Source organism: Lissotriton helveticus, chromosome 5_1, assembly GCF_964261635.1.
Source record: "Lissotriton helveticus chromosome 5_1, aLisHel1.1, whole genome shotgun sequence".
Classification (NCBI taxonomy): Eukaryota; Metazoa; Chordata; class Amphibia; order Caudata; family Salamandridae; genus Lissotriton; species Lissotriton helveticus.
Window position 1 is genome coordinate 1,953,666,190 of NC_136065.1, and position 16,485 is coordinate 1,953,682,674.

The window sequence follows — 16,485 nt, forward strand, 5'->3', positions numbered from 1 at the left end:
CATGTGTAACAAACTTCACACTATTTCTGCGGAAGACTGAATTAGGATTACATGTATACTTGCATTAGTTTGGAGTATGCCACAGGTCAAACAGTAAAAGAGGTGGTATGCACACCGCTGTTTGTCAATATAATCCATGTTCTGTCAACTTCGAGAATTGCGTGCGTAACTGGGCATACATCGCCCTAGATGCACTGTTAATGATGCCATGCTGTGGGGAGCGCTTGATCCACGCTCCACTCCCAGTCGCACTGCTTAATTGGATACTAGATCCATTTACCATTTCGTAGAAATCTAATCCAGTGAATTTTACCCACAATCTTTACCAACGTTTCCTTTTGTTTTTAATTTTTTTAATCTGTTTTACAATCCACATGTGTTCCGTACTGCATTTTTCCATACTTCTCATTAACACGTGTGCCTATCCGGGCCTCTTCGGGAAAACGATAAAAATGCAGAAAATAGTTCAGAGCAGCAATTCTTTATTGAGACCCAATGCATTTCGGGCTTATTTCCAGCCCTTCGTCAGGGGTAACTGTGAATTAATAATTACAAGAAATTCATTATAACTCAATGGTCCTCTGGTTTACATTATTACCAATAATTCACGTGAATCTATATTAATCAAATGTGACTTTTCATGCAAATTTCTGTGTACCCGCTGCAGCTCAAACCCAATCTCCCATGCGTTCAAAAAGGGAGCGTGAACGCATGGGAGATTGGGTTTGAGCAGCAGCGGGTTCACAGAAAGTGCGCAATGATTTAACAGTTGGGCGGAACAAACGGTGGGTAGAGGGAGTGCACAATGTGGTTTGATATTTGAGGGAACGTGGGACTACACATGGAGTATTTCAGTTGTTTGGTTGTGAGGAGGTAGCACAACACGAAAGTGTTGGGTTTTAACAGAAATTTGCACAAAAAGTCACATTTGGCTAATATAGATTCACGTGAATTATTGGTAATAATGTAAACCAGAGGACCACTGGGTTAGAATGAATTTCTTGTAATTACTAATTCACAGTTACCCCTGACGCAGGGCTGGAAATAAGCCCGAAATGCATTGGGTCTCAATAAAGAATTGCTGCTCTGAACTATTTTCTGCATTTTTTATCGGTTTCCCGAAGAGGCTCGGATAGGCACACGTGTTAATGAGAAGTATGGAAAAATGCAGTACGGAACACATGTGGATTGTAAAACGGATTTAAAAATTCAAAAACGAAAGGAAACTTTGGTAAAGATTGTGGTTAAAATTCACTGGATTAGATTCCTACAAAATGGTAAATGGATCTAGTATCCAATTAAGCAGTGCGACTGGGAGTGGAGCGTGGATCAAGCGCTCCCCACAGCATGACAGGTCAAACAGTGCCATCAGCTCTCTGTATATATATTTTTTTACTTGACGCTTTGAAATGCACAGGTGTCTTTGTGCAAATGACACATGGCGACTTAGTTCAGCTACTAATGCGCTCTGTGAGACCAAAATATATCTCTCACCTTCCCTAAGAAGCTCTACCCTGCACCTTTAAAACAAGGGCCAGGTGGGTGACAGGTAAGGGAGTGCGTACCGACAATGACTACAGAGGAGCGCTACATGTGACTGTACGCTGTGATGTTATGCCTGTGTATAAACCTGTCAGACACAGTTCAATGCTTGCGCAGCCCTGTAAGGATTGCTGGAGGACGGAAGAGGCACAGCAGTGCCGGAGGATGGGAGGCAATGACCGGTTTCAATAAGAAGCGGTCTCAGTGGCTCTTGATCTCAGCGCTGCACATATGCATTAGTCACGGGGAATGAGGTTATGCCCAGCACAGTCCGGGGAGCCTGCCCTCTGCTCCAAGTGCTGCGTGTGCTGCTCTCTGGTGACATCATCTGGTGCTCATCAATCCAAGCCTGACTCAAAACGTCTTTGGAGAAAAACAACTTGTTCTGTCCCTCAACAGAAGAGTGTAGAGTATACAAAGCATGTGTAGCTACAGCCACAAGTGCTGCAAACCTCCTGTTTCTTCACGGAAGGGTTGGTGAATGCATAAAACTGATTTAATCTAATTGTTGAAAATGCCATTTAATCAAAAAAGCATGACACAGGAAGCCGTGGCTAATCGCACTGAAAATACAAGAGTAAAGATTGGCATATCACAGAATCTGTGAGTGAAACACAAGTAAGCAAAGGAAAGTATGTCTTTGGACTATACAGGCCGCCATGGTGCAGAACGGTGACTCCCACACACACAGATAAAGGAGACATTCAATGTTTTTTTAAACCTAAAGCCGCATTTATGAAATATTCAACAAAAAATGTCAAAATATTATATCTGTCAAAATATTGCATCTGTCAAAATATTGCATCTGTAAAAATCGTTCATCATTCGGGTGCCACAAAATTAGCGAGGCCATGTAGCCAAAATGTTTTGTACAATTGTGCTCTCATTCTGAGACCCTCTTTATGGCCGCAAATACCCACAAATGATCAGTCCTGGATACTCAAACACCCTGCAGCTCAAAACCAAGCAACTCTGCACCGCTGCCTGGTGGACAGTGTTTATGCACCAGCACCAGTGTGTCATACTAGCTCCCGCCACCCTCCCATCCAGCCATTAAAGGGAAAAATGTATAGTCCACAATTCTTAGCATATTTATTAATATTTTTTAATGATGAAAAAAGTCCTCGTTAGAGAACTAGACTTTTTTTCCAACATGTTTATCTATTTTATACAAAAACACAATAGCACCTCTGTTACAGAGTTGGCCTAGGTTGTCCCAGGTGAAGTTTATACATCAGTGTCCTAAGACAGGACATTTGTTTAGCTAACGCCCCCAATTCGATTCCATCACAATTCCCGCAAGGTAATCCAAAGAAAATGTGACATTTCTTTAATGTATGACTGCAGCCTGAAAAGAACCAAAATGATGCTGACATTACAAACATGCACAAGATCCTGAGCTGGAAAAAGTTCAAATGAGTTCGAGATATCAAGTCCCAATATTTTAGGTGCTCCTCATTTTATTCTTCATGAAAAGATTTTTCTTTCATTCAATTGATAGAGTCCAATCTTCATATATTAACAAGAGAAAAACCACAACCACCGCCAACACGTGTTTCGTCTAGGTCGTTAAGACCACTAGACTTCGTCAGGGCTGTAAATACAATATTATAAAAAATAATCACAGTCATGTTCTAATTAACAGACAATATTATAGGTAGAACGAAAAACTTATCCTATTTACAATTATGTAATACAAGGTGGCAAAAACATACCAAGGTACCAATGTACATGTTGTTATTAACCTTGGCACACACAATTAAAAGTATTTCCATTAACATGTCATCCACAATGAGTGGGATACACTGTGATATACAGACAGAAAAGTAATCCAATCACCAAAACACCCGTGATACTCAGAGTATAGCAGAATAAAGAAGTAAAGAATGAAAAAAAAAAAAAAAGATGATATTAGTTGAGAATGGTAACCACCACAAGAGAACCTAATCAAAAATAATATCTAAAGGTATAGAACAACACATTGCACCCTTAACGGTGCTAGAGACTAACCATAAGGCCACAAGTGCCTCCCAACCAACATGCGAGAAAAAAATCAAATAATAGCTCACCAAAATTTATCAATTGCAAGCTTCCAATGGGTAAGCGTGGGCGTATTTGTTCAGGCAGAAAAATCTATAATAAACATGGGACACAGTGAGCCAATCCATGCCCAATCGTCCAACCCGCCCCTGTTAAGCTAATAACAATTGCTTTAAGCGGTCAAAGTAATGACCAATATAAACACTCACTATTAAGTTTCCAAATGTGAAGCGTCTAGCACAAGGCAATTATCCCGGGTAAAGGACAGTCAGTCCTGAAGTCATAAACACGTATCCATCCAATCCGAAGCTCCCAATAGATCCTGTTAGGTACATCAAAGTCGATATCAGAAGTATAAAGTCGACAAGCATGTGGTCGGTACATATAGTCACAGGTAGGTTTAACCCCTTAACATCATTAAAATACCCCGTAAGGCCATTCTCCTTTACAGCCCATTGTTAGGGTCCAAACACACACACACCATTGATCCAAATAATGTCCCAAAGTCACCACCATTAAGAACCCGATGCGTGCAGGCCCCCCCGTTTACAGAAACATGCCGGAAAGTGTCCGACAGGACATACCTCCGAGTACGGGGTCCAAGTTGAGGAAACAGTACGTTCCTTCGCGAGTCACGGCATTCAACTCCGGCGCCATTAGCTTCCTTCTTTTATTTTTACCTCCTGTTTGGAAGTCCGAGCAGGAAATAGAAGTAGGACTATCCTACATACCCATACGATGGCCGCCATCTTAGAATGGTCATTAAACGTACCAGAGACCAATACCTGTTACTAAGGTTAGTATTTGTATATCATAAAAGAAAGGCTGTTTTTGTGGTGCATAGTTAGCCAAATTATCCCAAGTCAGCGGGAAACCCCAAACAGAAAAGGAGAATGTCAACAGAGGAATTAAATAGAAATAGTAAAGAAAAATAAAGTAAAAGGCAGAGATCATGTTATAAACCTCCATAGAGGGAAAGCGGAAAGGTCATGAAACCAAACCGAACTATGTGTCACAAGACAATAAAATAAGTGTAACTAGGGAACAATTTAAAAAGGGTAGCACACAATCAAGTAAAATTGTACACTCTTTACAGCAATGTAACCTGTACACATTACAGAAGCAAATAGTTAAAAAAAATATATATACACATACATACAAACGGAGAGGTCATCATAATTCGGGAACACACGGGACCATATTGGTTAGCTATGACGCTATACCAGAAAGAATTGTAACTCATCATCAAAGTTCAAGCCCCGCTCCACTGCATGAACCCGCATTATCCAACGCGCTTCCTGCTGGCGTAACCTAAGCTCGCGATTTCCACCCCTAATATCAATAGGCATCATCTCTATACCATGGAAGGACATAGTCAGATGTTCAGTTTGGGCTGGGCAGTCCATGGCATGCGCGGCTATTGGGACTCTATTGTCCCTATTTTTAAGACCCCTGAAGTGTTCACTGACACGATCTTTCAGTTTTCTGATGGTACTCCCAATATAGACTTTACCACATTTACAGAGGCTGACATTACAAACAACACAGTGAAAAATAGATTAATGTGTGCTCAAATGCGCCAACTCTCAAACCGCTGAAAGTGAAACTATGTCCCTACTTGGCTCCAGCCAACAAACTATCGGTTTATTGCTGCATCTTATGCTCCCTACTTCGAACAGCTGTAATTCTGTGCTCTATGTATCACATGCCATTTTCAATTTAGGACTTTGTATAATGATCTTGGTTTGTTGTAAAGCAAACCGATATAAGGATGTAAAGCGTACATTTGCAACTATATGCCTTATGTAACGATCTGCTACTTTGTAATTTTGGACCTTATTTAACGAAATGTATCTACTGTAAAGTTCTCTTGCACCTTTGGAAAATGTTGCGCTATATAAAAACAAGCATTTACAATGCAACGGTTTCGCCTTTGGAAAAGTTAGAGCTATTAGCAATGTAAATGACAATGCCATTTATTTATCTGTTTTCAAAACCAACACATAAATACAAATTTTGTCATTTACAATGCCAATAGCTCAAACTTTTCCAAAGGCGAAACCGTTGCATTGTAAATGCTTGTTATGAGATTATTAGAGCAGCCATCTGTGCCTCTCCTCATTCATTTGTCAACTATTATCACACTCAGGAGCTTGGGTGAAAGGCTGTTTTTGTTTTTTCAGGTAGGGTTGATGTCCACCATGGCTTTGGTATTCCTTATATGAAACCACAGGGACATGGATACGGGATATTTTCTAAATTATATACCGGTAATTTTCATTATCCTTTGTCCTACTCTTCATCACAATCATTACAACCTGCCCTGCCTCTTTACTCTGCTGTTATATCTTGACGTATGCGTCCAGTCTGTTAAAAATAATGTTCTGTCCATCCGCAGTCAAAACTGTCTTCCCGCCTGATTTATATGTTGGCGGTTTGACGGAATAAGTTCATCAGGCCACCGCCATCACCATTGTGTGCAGGCTTCTCGGTCAATTGAGTTAGAGCTGAAAAGTGGCAGAAAAGTGGCTTTCCGAGGCATAGAAGGAGGTCTAAAGCCCCAGTCACAATGCCCCTGTCCCCTTTCTGAATGACCGCACAGCAAAACTCATCTTAAGTGTGGCAGGTCTACTCACTGCTCCTCATGTGATGAATACGATCAAGTAAGGTATCTGCAGGCTACCTTCCTCCAACATAATCACTGGCCATCTGGCGAGTGGCTCCACTACATATCATGTGAACACTTAACGCTGGTCCGGCTTTTCAGCTAACAGCACTTTGCATGCAGGGAATTTTAAAGCCCGCATGTGCCATGTTAACATAGAAACAACAGGTCCCGGAATGCAGCATGCTGGTTGTTGGCTGGAAAGGAGGGACAGGCTGGGGGTGTCTGTCACATGACATGAGACCACTTGACAAGGAGACAGCCTCCTCCGTTAGTCGACCCAGAGCAAGCTGATTAGATATGTAGAGTAAAGTAATGCTGCTACAGCGAAGGGTAAAGAAAATAAAAAAATACATTAAAGGCACTTAAATTAACAAGAGGGTCAGCTGGTAAACATTTTCTCCACATCTCTCCCCATTCTGCAATTATTTTCGTCTATGCCCTGAGCATAACTCGTGTGACAAAGAGGGTCCATGAAGAGGGAAAACACAAAGTGCAGATATTCGTAAAATGAGTCGCAGTTCACATTCCACTCAACAAAAGTCAGCACTGCTACCTCCCCCACACCTCTTCCTCCTTCTCGCCCCCTCCGGCCGAAGCAGAGCCCAGTCCTCCAGGCACAGGTAACTTTCAGACGTCCCTGCAGAGAAATTGCAGATGTGTCACATCAAGTGTTCGAAATTGGCACAGGGTCTCCTGGTTACCAACCCACAGCATCAGCAGCCCCCTCCCTCCTTTTGCATTTTGGTTTTGCTCATGCACAGCCTACACCGCAAAGCACAGCGCTCTGTCACCCCCCTCCCCCCATGTGCCTCCCTGCACACTGCCCTTTCACCCCCGTGATGTGCCTCCCTGCACAACGCCACCTTCACCACGGAGCTCTGCTGTGAGCCCTGAATTCATGTGCACTGCCTGCGCCCCAGGGTAGAAAGAGCCCCATGTGCTGTGCCTGCTTAGAGGACCCCTCGCGCATGCTGAGTATGCTCATAGGAGCCCCCCACGATTGCTGCGCCTGCTCAAAGGAGCCCCCCTCCCGTGCCACACTGGGCCCTAAACACCCCCCAAGGCCGCTGCAGCTTCCGGCGAATGATGGGCGCAGATCATCTACAGCGGGAACACCGGCCACCAGCTGGGCAGTGCCACAGGCCCCTCGGGCACCGGCCGTCGTCCCGCCCTGCCGATGCGAACCTGACTAACAGTAAACTAGCGCTTAGAGACCAACGGCTCGACGGAAAGCACTAGACAAAAGCTGAAGCCCTTCAGTCACTCACCAGTGTTCTGCGGTGAAAGGCGCCCTCTGCTGGATGGTCAAGGGGGTGCCCTTTGTGCCACCCCCAGGTGCAGGTCGATCGGCGGCAGCAGCTTCTCGGCGCTAGAGTGCAGGGCGCCTGGACACGCTGGGGAGTAAAGGAGAGGGAGTGCGCACTTGCTGCTCACTCAGGAGGGCTCCAGGGACGGACTGAGCCTGAAACAGAGAGGAGGGGCTCTCCCTGGAATGGCCAATCAGAGTGCGGAGGACGTGCTACACACGCCCCAAGGAGAGACGGGGGTCACCCTCGCCCCATTCACAGCCGGACCTCCCAAAACACAAACTACGTGCTATGTGTACAGCACGTGCTGGTCGTGCACTAAACACAACCACACAAAGCCCAACTCCACACGGAAACAACACACGTCCTCATAAGTGACTGCAGTGCACCCTAATAAACTTTACACCTTCAAACCTCCCACTAAACTCGGACATTTATTTTACGCGTTTTTATATAGCGCGCACTTTACTCGAAGGTGTCAGGTATCAGGTGTCTAGCCCTATTTTTTTTTTGCTGTATGAATCAGATAACCTTGCCCAATATTTGGTACTGCATACCACATAACCATAACAGCACTGATAATTGTAAATCTTGTTTGTACATACAACTAAATATGTCTATTAACTGAGTATATTTTGTAAGCCCAAATTCAGTCCCGGCACGTTGCCCAACCCTAATGTGACAGTTCTGCGTGAAACCCTTTTCCTTTTTGCATCTGTCTCTCCATGTGCCCGTGCACAGCGGGGTGCACCTTAAAGAGCGCCCTAGCTGCAGAGGAGCACGCCCCCGCGATGGGAGAGGCCGGGATCCTGAACACTACGGAAGAGCCGACCAGCCCCGAAGACGAGCACACTGGATCCGCGTGGCTAGCGGGCGTTTCACGCTCGGACACGCCCGCTGTTTAGGTCTCTGTGGGCTGGGAGCTGCCAAGACAGCATGGGGCACGGATCTATGAGCTGGATGGATGCCTACATGAATGAAACCTTATGTGTGGGTGAAATGAGCCGCCATGCCACAGGAGCACGTGCGAGGGGCACTGGGCACGTGTAAACTGCAGTTTAATTGCCCTTAGTGTGTGTGTTTAGGGCTTACCCTAGCGCTTTAATTATATAGCGTGTATGTCACAGTCTAGAGGGGTCCATTCAGCTGTCCAATAGGCTTCATTAAAATAACCCACAATCTAGTAATCACTGCTCTCCGATGCTATGGCACAGAGAAGTAAGCGCGTTGTGCAGATGGCGCTATTAAAATGTTCGAAGAATCTGCATCGAGATACCTCGTGCGCGTACAAGGCATAGACACTTAAATACATAAAAAAAAGTCACAGAAGCTGCGAAGCTCGACAAAAGCCCTGAACAAGCTGCAGAGAAATAACAAGTCAGGTCCCGGGCCGTGCTGTGATTGGCTGACGTCACGGGGTGTCCCGGGCCGGCAGCCAATCACAGCGCGGCCCAGGAAATGACGTCACTGGGGTGTCCCGGGCCTGCAGCCAATCACAGCGCGGCCCGGGACACACGGCAACAAGGGGCGGGGCTTAAAAAAAGACCCAGAAACTCCCCCGAATCGCGTTTTCTCTGGAAAACGTGATTGACGGCCAATCTCTTCCAATGGCTAGCCTCCATTTAGGGAGCTAGTCAATCGAAGAAGGGGCGGATTCAAGTCCCGATAATGTAAAAAACAATAGCTTTCGCCTGGGCGTAGCCCTGCTTCGCAGAGCTACGGCCAGGTCGAAACCTAAAAACCAAATAAATAAAATGGGGGTATTGGAATGTGGTGGCAACGCACGAAAAAAGGTAGGTCCTCTTATTGTAAGGGAGTTGGCGAAACAAAGAGCGCTCTTTTCTGCTGCCTAAAGCACTTATTGCCCACCTGCTGCAGATAAGAGGAATTGCGCTGGCGCTTTCAAAGTACGCAGAGTTGTCAACTTTTTGAATGTGATACCTTAAAAGGCACCAAACTAGACGTGCCACCGTACATTCCTGTAAATTTCATAAACAGACCTTGGAACACGCTGGCCTTTATGTTTAACTTGAATAAGACTGGCACCGCGAATAAAGTATGCCACTCCCACACGGGGGACAGGGAGGTGCAAGCGTTAGAGAGAGAGAGGGGGTAGGCGGGGGCGCGAGTGAAAGCTGGGTGAGAGAGGGTGTTTTTTTTTTAATCCAGTGTCCCGTCGAGACCGGTCCTCATTGTTGATAAACCCTGATACACACACAAAAACAACTCCAAACACACATCGCTGTAAGGGCCACGGCACTGCGAGGAGTAGTTCCCGCAGTGTGTATAGTTATCCGTACAAAACAGTTTGCGCTATATAAATATGCTAAAACAATACATAAATGAACGGAGGGGAGGGGGGTATAATGGTGAAGATGTCAACTATAGCACGCGGAGGGCTCAGGTTCCCATTACCTGACCCCACGCCATGCTCGGTTGTCCGATGCCAGTCAAAATAGCCTGCCTCACCTGCCAAACTGAGAGAATGGAAAAAACATGCCCAGCCGATTACTAAATGTCGGTGCAGGTCGTGTAGGTTGTAGGGCACAACAGCTGGGACTGAGCGAACAGAATGTGGAGAAAGCACCAAGAAGTCACTCAGCTGTCCACGGGCGGGATATTTCAAGGAGCACAAGCAGGGTCCCTGGTATCATGAGATGCCGAGCTGTGGTGTTTTACACAGAGTTATGGATTTGCTTCATAATGCATCATTTGCAGCACAATTTACAAATGTTAACAAAGATAAATTGTTTCTAGCTCTTCTAGCTCAAACAGACCAAGTAACTAACGAGTGGTGCGCGCGCCACAGTGAGACGTGGTTTCAATTATCGCGCCTGTGTCTGGGCACGATAATTGAAACCACATGGCCTTTGGTGTGCGTAATGGACACCAATAGGCCATGGGAAAAGCAATGCGCCCACCTATGGCCAATTGCTTGCAGTCTTTTATAAAAAGACGCAAGCAAAGGCCAATTGCGTTGCACAAAGGAAAAGCACACGCACGAGTGTGTGTGATTCCTAGGTCAGTGGTGAAACCCCGTTTTTCACCTACTAAGTGCTGCACACTGCAACGCTAGGCGCGAGACCCAAAAAATAAAGTCCAACGCTCTGTGAGACTTAATAATGAAATTGTAAAAAGAACTCGCAACTTCTGTGAGTCTAATAAGATTTAACCCTTCCCATGCTCATGACGAGCACAGCTCGTCATGAGCCACGGTGGCCGTGTCGGTCGCACGCGGGGGCTAATTCCCCCGCTGTGATGAACGTTCTGAAGAAACGAGCGTGGCTGTTGCGAGCTCAGCTCGTCATGAGCACACGGCCAATACGGCCACGGCTGTGTGCGCCCCACCGCCCCCCAGCAAAGCGGGGGAATTAGCCCCGCAGGCAAGGGGTTAAAGGCCACTGCAAACCCTCTAATAATTTCAAGTGTCCAGGCAATTTTCAGACAGACCTTAAGGAAAAGTAGAAAGGCACAAAGTAAAAACAAGAAGAATAATTGGGGGCTACGGAGTTTATGTGGAGGGGAAGATGGACTCCTGCCAGTAAACATAAAGGGAAGCGAGGAAAGATGGTGGCTTACAGGGAAGGAGACTACAATTAACTGTAGTAATGGGATGAGAAAAGTGATGAGGAAGAAACGCTATTTACACAACAATGGGAAGAATAGGATAGATAGGAGAATGTTATCTCCCAACTAAGGACAGGGGCTGGAAGGAAGCTCTGATGTTTCAGTGGACAATATTGACAAGGCATCCGACTTCTACAACGAACGAAATTGAAGGCCCTCCACATTAGGGTTTAGCTTAATCAATTCAGACAAATACACAGCAACCTATGTCTGAGAGGCTGCGGTCCCCGAGGAATGTTCCTGCCTGCACACTTTATAAGAATGCTCCATCATAGATGGTGATAAGAGGTAGTAGAAAAGGTGCTGGAGAGGGTATTAAATCCCCCTCCGCATAAACCATGGACTGACATATTGTGGTAAACCGAAACATATCACACCTAGGAAGAAGGACCATATCCAATGATGATAAAGGAATACATTTTTCGTATGTATGGCATCACCCTCTGGATATCATTACAGTGATGACGTACACCTTTATTTAGCTAGCAAGATCTGGTAAAACTGCACTAACGTTTAAAGTTGCACTCATTTGGTAGTACATCCACAAAGGTTTGTTTTTTCAGATGCAGTATGTAAAATGTAAATTGATACTTGTAAAGCGCACTACTCACCCGCAAGGGTCTCAAGGCGCTTGTACGAATACCGCTGTGGAACCCATCCTGGCTTTCCCTGTGAGGTGTCCACTCCTGGGCACCCCCAAGGTGGAGGCCAGGCATCCTTAGCGTTGTGGAGGCCGTTGTGGAGATTAAGCAAGCTATTGCCCAGAGTTGCAGAGTGGGACTCCATGATTGGAATAGGCACCGAGGCGAGAATTATCAGGTCCGTGGAATTTTTGAGCCCAAGACTTGCCGAGGCGGGGAATTGAACCCTGGTCCCGGGCCAGACCTCTGCATCAGGGTCTGCTGCTCTAACCATTGAAATGTATGAATGAATGTCTGTAGACCCGATTTAGGCAGGAAACTCCTGTTTTTTTAAAGCCAAAAACAGCTTTCTTGTTTAATATCAACGGTGGGAAAAACATGTCTCCATTGTTGTTTTTATTTTTTTATATCCAAGTTCCCAGTCTGAAAATGTTGGCAGGTGTGTATAACTCCTACGAAAACCAAATATACCCAAAATAGAAAGCTTATAGACTCTGAGCCTTATTTAAACATTACTCCTCTAGAGCAAATTATAAAAAATAAAATAGGGAACAAATATTTTACCTTCCCTACCTTGCAGTTCCGCCCCAGATTCACCAACTTCCAATATCTTCCTCCCCTAATTCACTCAGTACCGAAGATACACAAGTGCGGGCTAAAAGCTCTGCCGTTTCTGACAAATTGCTCGTCTTCGCATCAACTTGCGAAAGTAAAGCTCGACTGATTTTAGTTATTTTTTATGGTACTGTGGCGCAGTTGAAAGTTTGCCGTGCGGCACGCACACGCCGCCGTCACTGAGCGGGATGACGCAATGACGCTGAAGGTTCGATCAAAGCTAGCGTAATTGAGGCCTGCCTGCTCATCTAGAGCGTCGTTGTCAATTGGAACTCGCACCCCATGGTTGTTTATTGCTTTAAAAATGTTTCAATGACAGTGCTTGCTGGCCCATTGTGTTGCCGTGTAGCAAGCAGCATTAAGGGGAAGAAAATGTTCAAAAGACACATTTCTTGTTATGGTCATGGACTTGAATGGTGTATGGGGCAGACCAGTTGCAAAATGTGGTGTCTTCTCCGTGGAAACAATTAGAGGCGCTGTTTTGTCAGAATCATCTGGCCTGGCCTTGGGTGCGGTTGACCGAGGATGTCCGTGACAGAAGCAAAAGGAAGTCTGCATCGTAATAGTAGTGAAACATCTGTGTGTGTTCGATGCTTGTTGCGGGAATAGGTCCCATTTGGTGAGTACCGAGGAGGTTATCAATTCATAATAGTGCTGCCACCCTTCCCAGAGAAAAATGCTGCGCATTTCTTAACGTTACATGGTTCTGCAAAGGCCTGGACATGTTTCTAAAGTAGAACTTTACAAGAAGTCGTCTGTATTCATTTTTAACGTGTCCTTTCGCCCTTTATTTACTTCAAGTCTCAGTTGGGTGCCTTTAGGACAGCTGCAGAACACAGTAAAAACAAGCATTGGCATAGTCAATAGGTCTCGCCTTTGGGACCTTATAAGTTTTTAGCCATGCAACACTTGATGTTGTTGCACCAAGGATATTGTGCTGGATACCTAAACACTTATAAGGTCCCAAAGGAGAGACCTATTGGCTATGCCAATGCTTGTTTAATAGTATATCTCACCATGTAGTTTCCAGGACACTGATTAATGCACATAAACTCACTGAGCAAGGTAAGCACTTTTCCTGTCCTTAGCCCATAGGTTTGCTGCACCACAAAGAACTCATGAGGATGGAAAGATTTTATAGACATAATGCATGATGGCTAGACCAGAAATAGGTTACATGGATAATTTGGGGTTGTTGATTCCACCACAACAAAATGAAGTGGAAGACTCCAGCGAGCCCTCCTGTCCATAACCTTACTAGGTCTCTGTGAGAAGACATACACATATAGTAAGGAATTACACTGTGAGTCTATAAGGGAGGGAGCACATAGTCATGATGTGAGTTGTCACTGAACTCCTACCATTAATGAAGAAAGGGATCCACAAGAATAAGCAAGTTTTCTTTAAGGGCACCTTTAGCTTACATTTAGAAGCTTGCCATGAGCAGCAAGGGAACCTTTATGGGAAATATGTGTGACATAAACCAACCAAACAACAATGAAGGCCCAGAAATGAAGAACACAACGTCCAAATGAATAAACATAAAAGATGAGGCTTGAATAAGCAAAATAGCCTAATAATGAAAAATTTGTCAAGGCTTTCGTAAAATATGAATTCTTGAAAAATGTTAATGTGACTCATGAAAGTTTAACCCCTTCCACGCTCATGACGAGCTGGGCTCGTCATGAGGTAGCCTCCTCGCACGCTCATGACGAGCCCAGCTCGTCATGAAACATGGGAATCAACAAATCTCAGCACAGGAGGGGAATACCATCAGCATTGATGTGGTTAATGCTAACTAGAGATAGAGATCAGGTTATGCCAACCTTTGAGGGCACACTTTGAGCTTGTATGCGTGGCTTATGGTAGTCAAGTGTTTCCCCTTTGGGCTTGAAAGGTTTATCTGGAAAACAATTCAGTTCAATAGTTGCAATCATGGGAATGCATCAGCTGAGGCTGCTTTGAAGACTGTTGCACATGATTCATAGACTCAAGATAAACAATTTTCACATGGACTGTGATATCTTTCAATTGGCATGACTCAGTGCTAAATCACTAGGTGTGATTCAGGCCTTTTATCGTTCTATTCTCCTTGTAAGAGGTCTGTTAAAAAAATTAATTGAACTGCTTTGGGCCGTGTCGTTTAGACAGAGATTCAGTAGGGACTAGGACGGATTTACCTTTATTTTCAGCAACTAGCAAAGTAGTGATTCTTTTGTCTTTTACCACGTTAAGGCTTCACTTGAGTGCCATTGTTTCCAACAAAGATTTTTAAAACAGATGGGTGATGGCATTAATTGTAGAAACTCCTAAAATAATCCCCAGATGGCCCTTGTGAGTGACACCCCCCCCCTTTCCAAAATTGTGATGCCATCCAAGTCTTCTGGCTGTGAACGTTTTAATCATTATGTGCAGTTAAAACAAGGTGGCAGTGACGTTCTCAGATCAAGGCCCCTATTAGACAATGATCCCACTTTTCTGCACCTCATATAAATTACACACATCTCTGCTGAACAGTCAAATGTGCTCCTGGGGTTTATGAAATACAATACCTAACTAGTGCTATGTGAGCAATGAGGGAAAAGTTAGTTTCTGCTGATGAAATCTCCTCCCATTTAATTCCTCTACTGTACAGGAACCTTTTGATGCTGGGTAAGAATACGGGTCACTGGCTGACCAATTATGTTTCCTCAATTGGTTTCTGTGAGCGTAGAGGTGTCATAAGGCTCTCAATCACCAAGTTTTAAATACAATATTAAACAATGTACATCTCATAACCCTTTTATCCGAATAAAATCATTAACATCTGAATTCAGAGTTTGGACCCCAAATTTGAAAATATTCTAAAATAACGGACCTCTGCAGTCACTACCAGTCCAGAATTTATGTACATTAAATTGTAGGGCAGGGGCAGCTGCAGGCAAAAGGCTTTTGAAGAACACAAACGTCACATGAGATATGTTTGGCTAAGCAGAATAATCCTACTGTATGGTCTTCTACCCCAAGCGCAACTAGATACTACAGTGAGCTTGTACTATGCAAGTAACTAAGGTTTGGAAAATCCCTACTCCCTCCTGCCAAAGTGTTAAAATGTTCCATTTGAACAATGAGCGAAACACTGTTTTAGCAGCATGTGGAATGTTTTATGCCAGCAGACGTTCCAGCCAATCAAAGGCAAAATACATGAGGGAACAACTTCAGGAATTCTTATGCGCTCCTAATTTCAAATAATTAAACTGGCCGTATTGTAGGATTTCACCCAGCATAAAGTCCCAGGAGTGGTGTAAAAGGCTGAATACCACCTTCAAACCCAATACTTAAAAAAAATCTTGAAATAAAGCAGTGCTCTTTATTCATCTAAGAAGTTAATAATTTGTCTCTTACTGTCATGGCTTCTGCGGATAAGCCAGCACTTCCATTCAGGGACAAAGAACGATAAACAAGTCACCACTATACCTATGGATGTACATTTTTCAGACTGCTGAATGACCCACCAAAACCCTCTATGATACGGGTAAACAAAGAAGAGAGAGAGAGAGAGAGAGAGAGAGACAGAGACGGGCGGTAGAAGAAGAGACAGAAGGAGGAAAGACAGAGAGTATATATATAACTGAAAGGAGCTAGACAGCCAGGGATGCACAAACGATAAGAAATACAACAGCACCAGGGAGGCAAATGACCACTACAGAGAGACGGCCAGGGAGGAGACAGAGGCTTATGACATCACAAGGAGAGAGTCAGCCGGGGCATCAGTCGTTAGAGGAGACAATACACGAGTCCTGACACCAGGTGATTACACTGCCAAATGAGGAGAGACGCTCTTGAAAAGGGCACAGCGGAGCAGAGCATCGGGGAAACAAGCACGCAAGTTGTGCGTGCGTGTGTGAAAACAAGCCCGGGAGATGTGTGCACGTGCACGCTAAAAGCCATTTTTTTAAAAGCACGCGAGTGGTGCACGTGTGCGTGCAACAGCAAAAGCGAAAGCAGGCTGGCGAGTGGTGTGTGATGTGCGAGCACCATGACGAGAGAGGAAACCAGATGGCGC

General features: G+C 44.7%; 2 long non-coding RNA genes across 7 annotated transcripts in view; one reads left to right on the forward strand and one right to left on the reverse strand.

Moving 5' to 3' along the window:
- Positions 1 to 12,567, reverse strand: part of LOC144756087 (uncharacterized) — a 1,092,383-nt gene extending 1,079,816 nt beyond the window's left edge. For all 6 annotated transcript variants that reach the window (XR_013595068.1, XR_013595069.1, XR_013595070.1 and 3 more), the window contains exon 1: positions 12,399 to 12,567. This is a non-coding gene — a long non-coding RNA (uncharacterized LOC144756087). The remainder of the gene's footprint in view (positions 1 to 12,398) is intronic.
- A 140-nt stretch (positions 12,568 to 12,707) lies between these two features.
- Positions 12,708 to 16,485, forward strand: part of LOC144753908 (uncharacterized) — a 115,864-nt gene continuing 112,086 nt past the window's right edge. The window contains exon 1 of the long non-coding RNA XR_013594595.1: positions 12,708 to 13,059. This is a non-coding gene — a long non-coding RNA (uncharacterized LOC144753908). The remainder of the gene's footprint in view (positions 13,060 to 16,485) is intronic.